Below are 17,575 nucleotides of genomic sequence, written 5' to 3' on the forward strand. Positions count from 1 at the left end.
ATGAAATCAGTAAAGCCATTTCATATTCTTAGTCTAATAAATTATCCTACTTAATTTTTTAAAGAACTTTCAAACTGATGTATGAAAGACTGTGTTTCTCCACTTCTGCGTTTAATTGATATATCCACATAACACCTTGGTACTGTCCTGCAAAATGCCCATGAGCACAAAAGAATCAGAGTTAGAATCATACTTAATATCACTGCCATATGTCGTGAAATGTGTTGTCTTGCAGCAGTACGTGAAAAAGCTATGAGTTACTCTAAGTAGGGTGTTGGGAGTAATGAGGGTGGAGTGCCACAGGAGGGGTGTGTGACAGGTGACATAGAAAGAGTGCAGGGGCGGGAGGTGGTGCTGCTGCAGACACATCCAGCCCTGATACACCAGGCAAGATCATTTTATACCAAACAATTGGTTTATTAATCATCATAGAATGTCTCTCTGTTGCTTTCCGCTCCCTCATCTCTCCCTCCCTCTTTTCCCAGCCGTGATTCCCCTCTCCCTGCCCCCTTCCCACTCCTAGTTGAAAATAGAGACCCATATCAGAATCAGATTTAAAAATGCCTTTTAACATTCGAAATGTTTCTATGAGGTCTCCCCTCATTCTTCTAAACTCCAAGGAATACAGTCCAAGAGCAGTCCATCACTCACAAAAAGCAAAAAGAGAGCAAATAAAATAGTGAGGTAGTGTTCATGGGTTTATTGTCCATTCAGAAATTTGTTGGTAGAGGGGAAGAAGCTGTTCCTGAAACAGTGAGTATGTGCCTTCAGCTTCCTGTACCTCCTCCTTGATGGATGCAATGAGAAGGAAGCATGTTCTGGGTGATTGGGTCCTCAATGATGGATGCCGCCATTTTGAGGCATCACCTTTTGAAGGTGTCTTGGATGCTGGAGAGGCTAGAGCCCATGATGGAGGTAGCTGACTTTACAACTTTCTGCAGCTTTTTCCAATCCTGTGCAGTGGACCTTCCATACCAGACTGGGGTGTAACCAGTTAGAATGAACTCCACTGTAGACCATAAGTCCATAAGACCATAAGACAAAGGAGCAGAAGTAGGCCATTCGGCCCATCGAGTCTGCTCCGCCATTTTATCATGAGCTGATCCATTTTATCCTATTTAGTCCTACTGCCCCGCCTTCTCACCATAACCTTTGATGCCCTGGCTACTCAGATACCTATCAATCTCTGCCTTAAATACGCCCAATGACTTGGCCTCCACTGCTGCCCGTGGCAACAAATTCCATAGATTCACCACCCTCTGACTAAAAAAATTTCTTCGCATTTCTGTTCTGAAAGGGCGCCCTTCAATCCTGAAGACATGCCCTCTCGTACTAGACTCCCCCATCATGGGAAACAACTTTGCCACATCCACTCTGTCCATGCCTTTTAACATTCGAAATGTTTCTATGAGGTCTCCCCTCATTCTTCTAAACTCCAAGGAATACAGTCCAAGAGCGGACAAACGTTCCTCATATGTTAACCCTCTCATTCCCGGAATCATTCTCGTGAATCTTCTCTGTACCCTCTCCAACGTCAGAACATTCTTTCTTAAATAAGGAGACCAAAACTGCCCACAGTACTCCAAGTGAGGTCTCACCAGCGCCTTATAGAGCCTCAACATCACATCCCTGCTCCTATACTCTATTTCTCTAGAAATGAATGCCAACATTGCATTTGCCTTCTTCACTACTGACTCAACCTGGAGGTTAACTTTAAGGGTATCCTGTACGAGGACTCCCAAGTCCCGTTGCATCTCAGAACTTTGAATTCTTTCCCCATTTAAATAATAGTCTGCCCGTTTAATATTTCTGCCAAAGTGCATAACCATACACTTTCCAACATTGTACTTCATTTGCCACTTCTCTGCCCATTCTTCCAATCTATCCAAGTCTCTCTGCAGACTCTCCATTTCCTCAGCACTACCGGCCCCTCCACCTATCTTCGTATCGTCAGCAAACTTAGCCACAAAGCCATCTATTCCATAATCCAGATCGTTGATGTACAATGTAAAAAGAAGCGGCCCCAACGCTGATCCCTGTGGAACACCACTGGTAACCGGCAGCCAACCAGAATAGGATCCCTTTATTCCCACTCTCTGTTTCCTGTACCCCCGTGGAAATTTTTATTCTATTTATTTATTTTCTTTAGCGATACATGGTGAAGTAGGCCATTCTGACCCTTTGAGCTGCATTGACAGCCCTAATTTAATCCTAACCTAATCAATTGACAATTTACAATGACCAAATAACCTAACTAGTACGTCTTTGGACTGTGAGAGGAAACCAGACACCCGGGGAAAACCCATGCATTCCATGGGGAGGAGGGACAGAGAGTCCTTACAGAGGTCACTGGGATTGAACACCAAACTCCAAAGCTCGAGCTGTAATAGCATTGTTCTAACCACTACACTACCATGTCACCCTAATTTGCCAGACTCTTTGGCGACATGCCAATTCTCCTCAAACTCCTAAAGAAATATAGCTCCTGTTGTGCTATCTTTGTAGTTACATCACTATATTGTGCCTAGGATAGATCTTCAGAGATATTGACACCCAGGAACTTGAAACTGCTCATTCTTTCACAGCTGATCCCCCGCCAAGGATTGGTGTGTGTTCCGTTCACTTCCCCTTCCTAAAGTCCACAAACAATTCCTTGGTCTTACTGATATTGAGTGCAAGGTTGTAGTTGCAACATCACTTAACCAGCTGATCTATCTTGCTCCTGTACACCTCCCCATCACCTTCTCAAATTCTGCCAACAATATTTGCGTCATTGTCAAATTTATAGATGGCATTTGAGCTGTGCCTAGCCACACAGTTGTGGGTGTAGAGAGAGCAGAGCAGTGGGCTCAGTATGCATCCCTGAGGTGTATCAGTGTTACTGTCAGTGAGGAGGAGATGTTATTTTTGATCTGCACAGACTATAGTCTCCTGGTGAGGAAATCAAGGATCTAGTTGCAGAGAGAAGTATAGAAGGCCCAGGTTTTGGAGTTTGTTGATTAGAACTGGAGGTATGATTGCATTGAATGCTGAGCTGTAATCAATAAACAGCAGCTTGACGTAGGTATTGCTATTGTCCAGGTGATCCAGAGCCCATGAGATTGCACTCGCTGTAGACCTATTGTGGCGACAGGCAAATTGCAGCAGGTCCAGGTCCTTGCTTAGGCAGGAGTTGATTCTGGCCATGACCAACCTGTCAAAGAACTGCATCACAGTAGATAAGAGTGCCTCTGGGCGATAATCGTTGAGGCTGCTCACCCTGCTCTTCTCGGGCACTGGTATGACTGTCGCTATTTTGAAAGATGGAAATCTCCAACTGCAGTAGTAAGAGATTGAGGATGGTTGGTTAGTGCTGGTTTTCAGTGGCCTTCCAGGTACACCATCAAGGCATGATGCCTTGCCAGGGTTCACCCTCTTGAAAGATTGACGATATATGCCTTCGAGACAGAGATCACAGGGCCACAATATGTTACAGGTATTCGCATAGATGTTATTTTATTCTCCCTTTCAAATTATGCACAAAAGACATTGAGCTCATCTGGGAGTGAAGTGTCATTGCCGTTCATGATGTTAGATTTTGCTTTGTAGGGAGTAATGGTCTGCAAACACAGCTAGAGCTGATGTGCGTACAGTTCATCTCAAACCTCAACTGGAATTGTTATTTGCTCTTAAGTTAGGCTTCTGTAGGTTGTACCTGTAGATGTGAATGTCATTAGGTGATAATCATTGAGGCAGTTCACCCTACTCTTGGACACTGGTATGATTGTCCCCCTTTGAAGTAGACCCCTCCACTTTCAGATTTCTGAATGGCCAATGAACCCATGATCACTTTGTCAGTATCTTTGCTTCTCCCTTTTTGACTAATAATTTTATTTATTTTTTCTATATACTTATTGTGGTATATATAATTTGTTGTTTTGTGACAGCAGTATATTGCAATGAATTCTGTAGTAATAAGAACTATAAATTACAGTATTTATAAAAAATAAATATACTTACTGTAATTTCTAGTTTTATTACTGTAGTACGTATTGCAATATACTGCTGTCACAAAACAACAAATTGCTTTCTTTTCAAATCTAATTATTATTATTATCCAAAATTTACAAGAGTACATCAAAGTAAACAACACTTACAATGTCTCAAGAAAAAAAGCATTATTATAAAGATTGAAAAAAATTTTGGTGATTAAAAAAAAAGCAGAAAAAAAACCCCTACTGAGCAAGAAAAAGTGAGGAAAAAAAAACCCCATTAGGTGTTCAACCCCAGAGCCATGCGTCATACAAAGGCTTCTAAAGATAAACATCAACTACTACTACGTTGACTCAGGCACGTCGGGCACGATGACGGACTCTCCACTTCTCTCTCTCCCTCATCAGTGTGTTCAGTTCATCTACATTAGCTGCGCTGCTGTCTTCTAGGAGCGTGTTGACCATAGTCTTGGGAGGGCGCCCAGGGTTCATCCTCCCACGCTTGGGTTCCCATATGATGACTAGGCTGGCAGGTAGCTCGGGATGGCGTAAACAGTACCCCGCTAGTTGCAGTCTTCTCGCCTCAATTTTAGTGGTGAGCATCGGTAGGTTGTTATAGAGCTCGACATTCGTCATGTGCTGTTGCCAACTCACGTCAAGAGCCATCCAGAGCATTCGTGTATAGCAACCATCTAGAGACTTTCGCATCGTCTTGGCGAGTGTCCGCGTCTCGCATCCGTACGTGAGAATGGACTCTATTGCTGCTATGAAAATCCTGTTTTTAAGCCCTCTGGTCAGGTTCTACTTCCAAATTTCCTTCATGTCGTTCATAGCTCTCCACGCCAGCGCCTTCCGTATCTTTATGTCCTTCTCCGAACTCATCATTCTTGACCTGAGGTACTTGTAGTCAAAGACTTTCTTCATAGTATCATTCTCTACGGTCTTGAGAGTACTTTTGTCGCGGTTAAGCGCCATGTACTCTGTCTTTTTAGCATTTAGGTGAAGACTAACTTTATTACACTCAATTTCCACTTTTGTCAGTAGCTGCTGTGCTTCCTCCATCTGGTCAGAGAGCAGGGCTATGTCATCTGCAAAATCGAGATCTGTGAGTGTAACTGGTCTGACCCTTTTGGTTCATCCTGGTTTTATGGTAAAACCAAGCTTGTCATGATCTTTGGTAGTTTGACGCAGAGCGTAATCAAGGACGATTATAAAGATGTAGGGTGCCAGAGTGTCTCCTTGCAGCACACCAGATAGGAGCTCGAACACTGCTGTTTCTCCGTCTGGTGATACGACTTTCGCCATGGTTTTGGTATAGCTGGACTCTATTGCTCTCAGTAGATGGTCTGGTTCTCCGTAAGCTTTCAGGATCTTCAGCATTTTACCTCAGTGAATGGAGTCAAAAGCTTTGCGAAAATCCATGTAAGTAAGCATAGCTGGTAGGTTGTTCTTCTTGACTTCCTTGATGATCCTACGGAGAGCAAATACTTGCATTACTGTTGTGTGCTTCTGCCGAAAACCATTCTGATTGAATCTTAGCTTAGGGTCAATGGCGGTGCGAATCCTGTTCAAGATCATCCGATTGTATAACTTTGCTAAGATGCAGGTCAAGCTGATTCTGCGGTAGTTATCTGTCTTCGTGAGGGATCCAGACTTGGGGACTGGGATAATGTTTGAGAGTGACCACTGTTCTGGTTTGTCGCCTTTCATCAATGCCGTATTACATATGTCCAGCAAGATGTCGTCCAGGTCTCAGTTCTTCAGGACATCTGGTGGTATCCCATCTGGTTCAGCGCTCCTGCCCTGTTTTTTGAGTGCATATTTGGCCTTCTTCAATTCCTCAATGGTGAATGGGCCGTCATCGATTTCGACTTGCAATAGTATTGTGGGTATGTCCTCTTCTTCTTCCGTGATCATTAGAGGGCTTCCCAGCAGGTTCTTAAAGTGGGTAAACCATGTCTGGACACGGTCCTCTGCTGTTTTACCACTTATTTGACCTGATGGGGACTTCTTCTGTCTACTGATCTCATTGACTCGGCGCCGTGCTTCTCCATGCTGCAAGTCTTCAGTAGCAGCTTCTATCTCTCTAATCCTCTCCGCTAGTTCCTCTTCCTTCAGTCAGTCATAGGTGGTAAAGAGATTCTTCTTTGCTGTCTTGAACTTGTCTCTCAGCTCTTCTGTTTCGTTCCTTCCAAGGTCGGCATGACAAGCATTGACCACACTTCTTGCTGCGATGACCTCAGGATGTTTCAAGATCCAACTCTTCTTGATTTGCTTCACAGTAGGCAAACTCTTTGTTGCATCTGTGTGTGCGTCTATGAGCCGTTGATAGCCGTCGGTGGCAGTCTCTTCCTCCCCCCTTTCCAGTGGGCTGAAGCGATTTCTCACCTCCACTGTGTACTGGGCTAGAAGAATAGGTTGTGAGGAGAATGCCTTCCAGTCTACCTTCTCCTTGGGACCTGTGGTTTGGGTTGCCGCAGACTCAGTCTCACTTGCATTGACACTACTCTGTGGTCAGAGCTGACCGAGTTGAAGCTGCTGTAGGCTTCTGTGCTGATCACACAATTACGCCTTTTTGTTTTTACGAGGATGTAATTGAGCTGTTTCCTGTAGATGGAGGCTCTGTTTTCATATGTCCATAGTTTACCAGCTCGCTTCTTGAATTGTGTGTTGGCGGCAACGAGACTGTGTTGAAATCAACTAGGTTTTGTCCATTTCTGTTGGTGAAATCTTGGTATGAGTACGGAACATCTTCCAGTCCGACCTGGGCATTAAGATCGCCGAGCACAGCCAGGAAGTTATGTGCCGGTATTGAAGTGACAGCTTCGTGAAGTTTACTGTAGAAGGCCTCCACCTCCTTCTCCTTGCTGCAGTTGTGCCGGGAGTAACAGATGACGACAGAGGTCGCCAGGTTTCTATCAAATTCCGCAGTAAGGATTCTGTCACTGACTGAGACTACGCCCCTCAGTGCCTTCTTCGCCTTGTGGTTCAACATCAGCCCTACTCCACCTTGTGCTTACATCCTCGTCGGCTCTCTCCATGCGGACGAGGTGATGAGGTGCATCCCCTCTGCCTCTGTGAAGCTTATCTCTTTGTCAGGGTGTACATGACGGCGTTCTTGGATCCCCAGGATGGAGATCTCGTAGCTGCTTGCCTGTGATACCAACTCTGTGCATCGAGGCAAGAGGCGGATGGTGTTTGCATTGAAGGTTGAGATGATCATTTTTACCTTACAGCGCAAAAGAGGCCCAGTTCGCTCAGCCCCCTTGTCGGACTCAACCCTCCCCGTGGGGTTTGAGGTTGCATCTTCATACCGCCTGTCTCGGCCAGGGTCTGGGCATTCCGCAGAGTTCCTGAGCACTCCCGGCTCTGGAAGTATAGGGTTCGTTGGGTTGTCTGTCATCATACTGCCTTACAAGGCGCGAAACAAAAGGCTATGTGGCGCACCACTCCTCACACAGACAGTAGGTGGCCGTTGACTCACAAAGAGTTCATCCGCCCTTTGACAGGTTTTGTTTTTAGTCCTGCTGGGTGCCTACACACCCTTCTCCCTGATTAACCAAAGTGCACCAGGGGGTGGACCGGTTGAGTCGCCGATAACCCGACCCGAGACAGGTAGTACTGGGCTACTTGTTACCAGTAGCAAGGCAAGGCCCTGACCTGACCTACACATAAACATCAAACCGCCAGCAAAAAAAGGAAATGTACCAAAAATTTACAATTAGATCGTGGAGGAAATCTAATAACTCCAATGATAATAACGAGCAAATGAACCCCATCTTTTCTCAAAATCAAACATAGGTTCAAAGGTTCGACTTCTAATTTTCTCCAAACTAAGACATAGCGTCACTTGAGAGAACCATTGTGACAAAGTGGGAGCTGATGTATCCTTCCACTTCAACAAAATGGCCCTCCTAGTTATCAATGTAACAAATGCAATAACATGTTGGTCAGACAAAGAAATACCATGGATATTTTGAGGAATTATTCCAAAAAGCACAGTTAATTTGTTAGGTTGTAAATTAATTTTAAGTGCTTTAGAAATTGTTGAAAAAACTGACTTCCAGAACTGTTCCAGTATAGAACAAGACCAAAACATGCGTGTCAGTATAGCTGTCTCAGTTTTACATCTATCACAATAACTATCAACGTTGGGGAATATTTTAGACAATCTCTCCTTTGTCAAATGGTAACGATGTACAATTTTAAATTGAATTAGTGAATGACTAGCACAGATCAAAGAAGAGTTAACCAGCTTCAGAATCCTCCGTCATAAAAGTCATGTTCCTTTTCCCAGTTTGAAAACAACAAATTTCATGATGTATGCTGGTGATATTAAATCTGATTCTGTTTCTGCATAAAAGGCGTCATGGCAAGATGGTAAAAGAAACCGTTTATCGGGGTGACAGAATGAGACAAACTTTGAATTTTCTTCTGTCAGAATATTCATAGAGTAGTCTGGCACAGAATTAGACTTACAGCCTAACTTGTTCATATCGATCAAGTTGTCTATTACAGCTTGTCCTATTTCTCTGCACTTGATCCATATCGCTCTAAACCTCTCCTATCTTTGACACGAGGAAATCTGCAGATGCTGGAAATTCAAACAGCACACACAAAAAATGCCGGTGAACGCAGCAGGCCAGGCAGCATCTATAGGAAGCGGTACAGTCAACGTTTCGGGCCAGGGCCCTTCGTCAGGACTAACTGAAGAAAAGAGATATAGAAACATAGAAACATAGAAAATAGGTGCAGGAGTAGGCCATTCGGCCCTTCGAGCCTGCACTGCCATTCGGTACGATCATGGCTGATCATCCAACTCAGAACCCTGCACCAGCCTTCCCTCCATACCCCCTGATCCCTTTAGCCACAAGGGCTGTCCTATCTTTGTATCTTTCCACATATCTTTTAAACATCGTAGTTGTACCCAGCCCAGTATTTCTTCTGGCAGATCATTGCATACACCCACTATCCTTTGCCACTTTTAAAATTTTCCTCTCACACCTGAAGTCTTTGACCTCTAATTGTAGACTCCCTGCCTTAGGGAAAAGCTCAGTGACCATCCACCTTACCTACGCCCCTCAAGATTTTATAAGCCTCTGTATGGTCACCCTTCAACCTTCTACACTTCAGGGAAGAAAGTTCCACCCCCTCATTACCATTCAAGCCCGCAGTCCTGGTGACACCTTTCCTGAACTCTTTCCAGTTTAATGACATCCTTTCTCTATATGCAGGCAACCAAAACTGAAGCCCACTGTGACTAAATGGAAAGCTGATAATCTGTGAGCTCTAACACTGCAGGACACTGAGGTCCGGTCTCTGAGAATAAGGACTGGTCCCTATGATCTACTCTTGTAATGAACGTTTCTGCTATACAAAAAGAGATCCCATAAACCTCCTACCACTATTTGCTCCATTCTCTTGGTCTGAGGCAGCATTTCTAGTACCTGAGGATTAAATTAGCTAACTTGTCCCATCATTAGAAAGTTTTGGTTAGAATTAGTCCTATATTTTAAATCCTTTTTGGGCTGCTGCAGAGATGGCTGGTGAAGATATCCTTGTACTGTCTCACTGATAGTTGGCGCAATAATATTTTAATCTATGCTCATGCTGTTACCTTTCCAGTGTCCAATACACCCATTCATTTCGTTTCTTAACTATTGCTCCCATTCTCCATACCAACACTTGGTTCTATATTTAGCTTGTTTGATTGCAGCACAAATATGAGAAAGTCTGCAGATGCTGGAAACCCAAAGCAAAAAATGCAAAATGCTGGTGGAACTCAGCAGGTCAGGCAGCATCTATGCATATGAACAGACGGTCGACGTTTTGGGCCATGACCCTTTCAGGTCTGAGGAGGAAGGGGGAAGGCTTGAATGAAAAGATGGGGGATGATGGTGGAGGGGAAGGAGGCTAGCTGGAAGGTGTTAGGTGAAATCAGGTGAATGAGAAAGGTCAAATGCTAGAGAGGAAAGAATCTAATAGGAGAGGAGAGTGGACCACGGGAGAAAGTGAAGGAGGAGGGGACTCAGGGGGAAGTAATAGGCAGGTGAGAAGAAGTGGAAGTTTAGAGTGTGGAACAGAGGAAGTGGCAGGGGGAGAAATTAGATTACTGGAAGGAGAAATTGATATTCATGCCATCAGGTTGGAGGATACCCAGATGTATCCTCCATTGCTCCTCCACCCTGAGGGTGGCCTCATCTTGGCACACAGTTGGTACTGAAACTGGAATTAAATAGCAATTTTTTTTTCTGAATGCATTGGTCACATTGAACATGTCCCAAGTCTTCAGCCTTGTCATCCTCCTTCAATTTTCACATAACTGCTTTGCAACAGCTTTAGCTGGCCTGGGCTCAACATCGCACGGATGCCGATAACCTTCTGCTTCATTGATCAATAGCAGCTTGATTCCCTTTACAACTCTGCTCAGGATCTTACTAACAACAGATATCTAACGTATTGATGCTGCCAAGACCAAATCAATCTGTTTAGTTCTCACCCAAACGTTCACACATTATCACCCTTCCCTCAAACATTTTTTATTTCAACTCTCACATATAGGCTTAGTGAATCTGTATATAATGATGTACTACAATTAAGTGTAGAAAATAGGCCTTCTGTGCTTGTTCTACTATTCAATGCAACCATGACTAATTCTCTATTTCAATGCCATATTTTTTCCTTTCTTTCCAGTTAGCTGGAAATCTATCTTCTCCTTGAATAGATTTAGTGACTTGGTCCCCATTACCTGTTGGAGTAGAGAATCCTACAGCCTCTTCCATTTCTCAGAAATTGGCATGGTAACGTAGTGGTTAGCACAACACTTAATAGTACCGGTGACCAGGGTTCATTTCTCGCTGTCGTCTCTAAGGAGTTTGGACGTTCTCCCCATGACCACGTGGGTTTCCTCCGGGTGCTCTGGGTTCTTCCCATTGTCCAAAGACCTACCAGTGGGTAGGTTGATTAGTCGTTGTAAAGTGTCCCGTGATTAGGCTAGGGTTAAATAGGGGGTTGCTGGGTGGTGTGGTCTGAAGGGTCGGAAGGGCCTGTTCTGCACTATATCTCAATAAACAATAAAGACAAATATATTTATATTTTTTCTCACCTCAGTTCAAAATGCTTCCTACCACAGTACTGAGAACCGAGACCATTACCTCTCATTCTAGATCATCCTTCCCACATTCAGTCTGCCCAGCCCTATGAAAATTTTGTATGTTATAATGGGATCCCCCACAGTCTTCTAACCTCTGTGAATACAAGCCAACTTACCCCAATCTCTTCTCATGTCACAGCCTGTCAGCCCAGAATTCCTGCAGAACGACAGATGCATACAGTACCCCGGGTTGGTTTAATTGTAATGTCTCTGCAACTATATGCAAAACTTCTTGCAATAAAGAACAATATATCTCTTGCTACCTTAAATGTTTACCACCTGTATTTTTGCTTTCAATAATTGGTGTATAAAAGCATCCGAATTCTTTTTTATATTAACATTTCCCGGTTTATTGTCTTCTATTTGTAGCCCCCCTGGTAAGCCTCAGGCTCGCTCAGCTCGCTTTCGTCTGGGGGGAGCAGCCTTCAGCCCCACCAAACTGGGTAATCAAGTTTGGGTAGATGCTGTGTGATGTACCCCACCATGCCAAATAACAGACAGTACACCATATGTGATTAAATGATTACACTTTATAGATCTTACTGGAACTATGTAATTAATATAGGTCAGCGGTCCCCAGCCACCGGCCCACGGACCGGTACCGGGCCACAAAGCACGTGCTACTGGGCCATGAGGAAACGATATGAGTCAGCTGCATCTTTCCTCATTCCCTGTCACGCACTGTTGAACTTGAACATAGCGTTGCCAACTGTCCCGTATTTGCCGGGACATCCCGTATATTGGGCTAAATTTGGTTTGTTCCATACGGGACCACCCGTGTCCCGTATTTCCCCTGCTAAGGTTGAGCGTTCCTATGAAACCTTTCGTGCTGAAATGGCGTAATGCGAAAAAGCAATTATCATTAATTTATATGGAAAAAATTTTTGAGCTTTCCCAGACCCAGAAAATAACCTACCAAATCATACCAAATAACACATAAAACCTAAAATAATTCTAACATATAGTAAAAGCATTAATGATATGATAAATACACAGCCTATATAAAGTAGAAATAATGTATGTACTGTGTAGTCTGGAAGATTAAGCCAAAACTGAATTGTGGAAAAAAAATCGGCACGTACGCGCATGCGCACATCACATATGCGAACATCAAGCATGCGCACACAGGAGCCCGCACAAGGCTTTATGGTCATGGTAGTCTTTCTCGGGGTAAACGCAAGTGTCTTGTCAACACACACAAAAAATGCTGGTGAACACAGCAGGCCAGGCAGCATCTATAGGAAGAGGTACAGTCGACGTTTCGGGCCGAGACCCTTCGTCAGGATCTGACTGCTACTTTTGTCCTTTATTTGGGAGTGAGAAAGTTGGCAACCCTAACTGTAAAAGATATGTTGAGGTGAGTTTACTTGAACAACACACCCACACCCCCGCGGCTTGGCCAGACCGCAAGAATATTGTCAATATTAAACTGGTCCGCAGTGCAAAAAAGGTTGGGGACCCCTGATATAGATACAATATAAAAGGAAAGTAAAAGGCACCAAACATCAAAGTTCAACCACTTCATGCACAACCATTGGAGCTCAATTAACTGAGTCTTCTTTCCACCATTCGATCCCCTCTGACCTCCTCGACCCGCTGCCTGGGACCAACCACGGTGGTCGTGCAGACACTCCACTCGAGTCTGTCCTCGTCTCCTCTCCTCGCCAAAGACACTGGGCCTCAGACTCCCACTCGGGATTCGTTCCGTCGCCCAGCTTACAGCACTGTGCCTCCTCTCTCTGTCCCTATCCCCTTTCTCCCCCAAAGCCTGCGAAAACAATAGCTTGCAGACACACAGGAAAGAATAACATCTATCCCCGTTGGTTAGCAAATGAATACAATTCTCGATATCAGTAATATAACCCAAACAAGCTGCTAGAGAGAGAACCACTGTCTCAGCAGTTAACATCACAGAGAAGCCATTTTATTTTTAACATAACAAAAAAGCCATTTTATAAGCATTAGCAATAACATAAAAGTAGAAACCCCTCACATAATACTCTGCCTTTGTTTCCCCTGCTGAATTGGATAACTTCAAATCTATTAATAAACACAAAATAATCTGCAGATGCTGGGGTCAAAGCATCACTCACAACACGCTGAAGGAACTCAGCAGGTCGGGCAACATCCGTGGAAATGATCAGTCAACGTTTCAGGCTGGAACCCTTCGTCAGGACTGTAGGGGGAAGGGGCAGAGGCCCTATAAAGAAGGTGGGGGGAGGGTGGGAAGGAGAAGGCTGGAAGGTTCCAGGTGAAAAACCAGTATGGGGAAAGATAAAGGGGTGGGGAAGGGAAGCAGGGAGGTGACAGGCAGGAACGGTGAAGAAGGAATAGGGGAAAACACAATGGGTAGTAGAAAGTGGCGGAACCATGTGGGAGGTGATAGGCAGCTGGGGGAGGGGGCGGAGTGAAACTGGGATAGGGGAAGGGAGGGGGAGGGAATTACCGGAAGTTGTAGAATTCAGTGTTCATACCAAGGGGCTGGAGACTACCCAGACGGTATATACCTATTTATTAGGTACACCTGTACCTTTTAAAATGGCCACCGAGTACATGTTCATAGTATTGTGCTCGTGCATCCCATCCACTTCATGGTTCGACGTGTTGTGCATTCAGAGATGCTCTTCTGCACACCACTGTTGTAAAGTATGGTTATTTGAGTTACTGTAACCTTCCTGTCAGCTTGAACCAGTTGGGCCATTTTCTCATTAACAAGGTAGGCTTATTCAGAAAGTCAGAAGGCATGGGATCCAGGGAAGCTTGGCCAGGTGGATTCAGAATTGGCTTGCCTGCAGAAGGCAGAGGGTGGTGGTGGAGGGAGTACATTCAGATTGGAGGATTGTGACTAGTGGTGTCCCACAAGGATCTGTTCTGGGACCTCTACTTTTCGTGATTTTTATTAACGACCTGGATGTGGGTGTAGAAGGGTGGGTTGGCAAGTTTGCAGATGACACAAAGGTTGGTGGTGTTGTAGATAGTGTAGAAGATTGTCAAAGATTGCAGGGAGACATTGATAGGTTGCAGAAGTGGGCTGAGAAGTGGCAGATGGAGTTCAACCCGGAGAAGTGTGAGGTGGTACACTTTGAAAGGACAAACTCCAAGGCAGAGTACAAAGTAAATGGCATGATACTTGGTAGTGTGGAGGAGCAGAGTGATCTGGGGGTACATGTCCACAGATCCCTGAAAGATGCCTCACAGGTAGATAGGGTAGTTAAGAAAGCTCATGGGGTGTTAGCTTTCATAAGTCGAGTGATAGAGTTCAAGAGTCGCGATGTAATGATGCAGCTCTATAAAACTCTGGTTAGGCCACACTTGGAGTACTGTGTCCAGATCTGGTCGCCTCGCTATAGGAAGGATGTGGAAGCATTGGAAAGGGTACAGAGGAGATTTACCAGGATGCTGCCTGGTTTAGAGAGTATGCATTATGATCAGAGATTAAAGGAGCTTGGGCTTTACTCTTTGGAGAGAAGGAGGATGAGAGGAGACTTGATAGAGGTGTACAAAATATAGAACATAGAACATAGAATAGTACAGCACAGTACAGGCCCTTCAGCCCACAATGTTGTGCCGACCCTCATACCCTTCCTCTCATATAAGCCCCCACCTTAAATTCCTCCATATACCTGTCTAGTAGTCCCTTAAACTTCACTAATGTATCTGCCTCCACCACTGACTCAGGCAGTGCATTCCATGCACCAACCACTCTCTGAGTAAAAAACCTTCCTCTAATAACCCCCTTGAACTTCCCACCCCTTACCTTAAAGCCATGTCTTCTTGTATTGAGCAGTGGTGCCCTGGGGAAGAGGCGCTGGCTGTCCACTCTATCTGTTCCTCTTATTATCTTGTACACCTCTATCATGTCTCCTCTCATCCTCCTTCTCTCCAAAGAATAAAGCCCTAGCTCTCTTAATCTCTGATCATAATGCATACTTTCTAAACCAGGCAGCATTCTGGTAAATCTCCTCTATACCCTTTCCAATGCTTCCACATCCTTCCTATAGCGAGGCGACCAGAACTGGACACAGTACTCCAAGTGTGGCCTAACCAGAGTTTTATAGAGCTGCATCATTATATCACAACTCTTAAACTCTATCCCTCGACTTATGAAAGCTAACACCCCATAAGCTTTCTTAACTACCCTATCCACCTGTGAGGCAACTTTCAGGGATCTGTGGACATGTACCCCCAGACCCCTCTGCTCCTCCACACTACCAAGTATCCTGCCATTTACTTTGTACTCTGCCTTGGAGTTTGTCCTTCCAAAGTGTACCACCTCACACTTCTCCGGGTTGAACTCCATCTGCCACTTCTCAGCCCACTTCTGCATCCTATCAATGTTTCTCTGCAATCTTTGACAATCCTCTACACTATCTACAACACCACCAACCTTTGTGTTGTCTGCAAACTTGCCAACCCACCCTTCTACCCGCACATCCAGGTCGTTAATAAAAATCACGAAAAGTAGAGGTCCCAGACAGATCCTTGTGGGACACCACTAGTCAGAATCCTCCAGTCTGAATGTACTCCCTCCACCTTGCCTTCTGCAGGCAAGCCAATTCTGAATCCACCTGGCCAAACTTCCCTGGATCCCATGCCTTCTGACTTTCTGAATAACCTGTGTGGAACCTTGTCAAATGCCTTACTAAAATCCATATAGATCACATCCACTGCACTACCCTCATCTATATGCCTGGTCACCTCCTCAAAAAACTCTATCAGGCTTGTTAGACACGATCTGCCCTTTACAAAGCCATGCTGACTGTCCCTGATCAGACCATGACTCTCTAAATGCCCAGAGATCCTATCTCTAAGAATTTTTTCCAACAGCTTTCCCACCACAGATGTAAGGCTCACTGGTCTATAATTACCCGGACTATCCCTACTACCTTTTTTGAACAAGGGGACAACATTCGCCTCCCTCCAGTCCTCCGTTACCATTCCTGTGGACAACGAGGAGACAAAGATCCTAGCCAGAGGCTCAGCAATTTCCTCTCTTGCCTCGTGGAGCAGCCTGGGGAATATTCCATCAGGCCCCGGGGACTTATCTGTCCTAATGTATTTTAACAACTCCAACACCTCCTCTCCCTTAATATCAACATGCTCCAGAACATCAACCTTGCTCATATTGTCTTCACCATCATCAAGTTCCCTCTCATTCCCTCTCCATCGTATTAAGAGGAATGGGTAGAGTGGATACCTAGCGCCTCTTCCCCAGGGCACTACTGCTCAATACAACAGGATATGGCTTTAAGGTAAGGGGTGGGAAGTTCAAGGGGGATATTAGAGGAAGGTTTTTTACTCAGAGATTGGTTGGTGTGTAGAATGCCCTTTTTTTGCATCATTCTCTGTGAACTCAAGAGACTATTGTGCATATACATCCCAGGAAATCAACAGTTTCTGAGGTACTTAATCTACCCCGTTTGGCACCAACAATCATTTCACGGTCAAAGTCACTTGGATCACATTTCTTCCCCATTCTGATGTATGGTTCAAACAAAATCTGAACCTTATGTCTATATGCTTTTCTGCATTGAGTTGCTGCCACATGATTGACTGATTAAATATTTGCATTAATGAGCAGATGTAATAAAGTGGCCACTGAGTGTACATATATTGCAAGTAGCTTGGGCCCAAGGATAGATGCGACACACACCAAATGCTGGAGGAACTCAGCAGGTTAAGCAGCTTCTATAGAAATGAATAAACGGTTTGCATTTCAGGCCAAGGCCTTCTTCAGGACTGATGTGTTCATTGCCCCACTAATCACTGCCTGTCCTCTGGCTTCCCCACAGAGATGGATCTATTTATTCCACGTTGAAAGTGCTTAGTGAAATCCATATTTATGACTTACTACATTATTTATGACATTATTTATTTTTACTACTTTAACCGATGAGCCAATTTTCATTGGAGGAACAGAGGTGGAGAGGGTTAGCAACTCTAAATTCCTCGCTGTTATTATTTCAGAGGACCTGAACTGGGCCCAGTATGTAAGTGCAACTACACTGAAAGCACGGCGGCACCTCTACTTCCTTTGGAGTTTGCAGAGACTTGGCATGGCATCTAAAACTTTGACAAAGTTCTAGAAGGGTAATGGAAAGTGTACTGACTGGCTGTGTCACAGCTTGGTTTGGAAACTCCAATGCTCTTGAACGGAGAGTCATTCAAAAAGTAGTGGATATGACCAAGTCCATCACTGGTAAAGCCTCCCCCAGCTATTGAGCACATCTGCACGAAATGCTGTTGCTGGGAAACAGCATCCATCACTAGGGACCCCCACCACCCAGGGCAAGCTCTCTTCTTGCTGCTACCATCAGGAAGAAGGCACAGGAACCTTAGGACTCACATCACCAGGTTCAGGAACAGTTATTACACCTCAACCAACTGGCCCTTGAACCAGAGGGGATAAATACACTATACTTCACTTGCCCTAACACTGAACTCTTCCCAT

General features: G+C 44.7%; 1 pseudogene; it reads right to left on the bottom strand.

The window, feature by feature from the left end:
- Positions 1–6,412: 6,412 nt before the first annotated feature.
- On the bottom strand, positions 6,413–7,377 carry LOC134343102 (craniofacial development protein 2-like; annotated as a pseudogene).
- Positions 7,378–17,575: the final 10,198 nt, after the last annotated feature.

Source organism: Mobula hypostoma, chromosome 2 (assembly GCF_963921235.1).
Source record: "Mobula hypostoma chromosome 2, sMobHyp1.1, whole genome shotgun sequence".
NCBI classification, from domain to species: Eukaryota; Metazoa; Chordata; class Chondrichthyes; order Myliobatiformes; family Myliobatidae; genus Mobula; species Mobula hypostoma.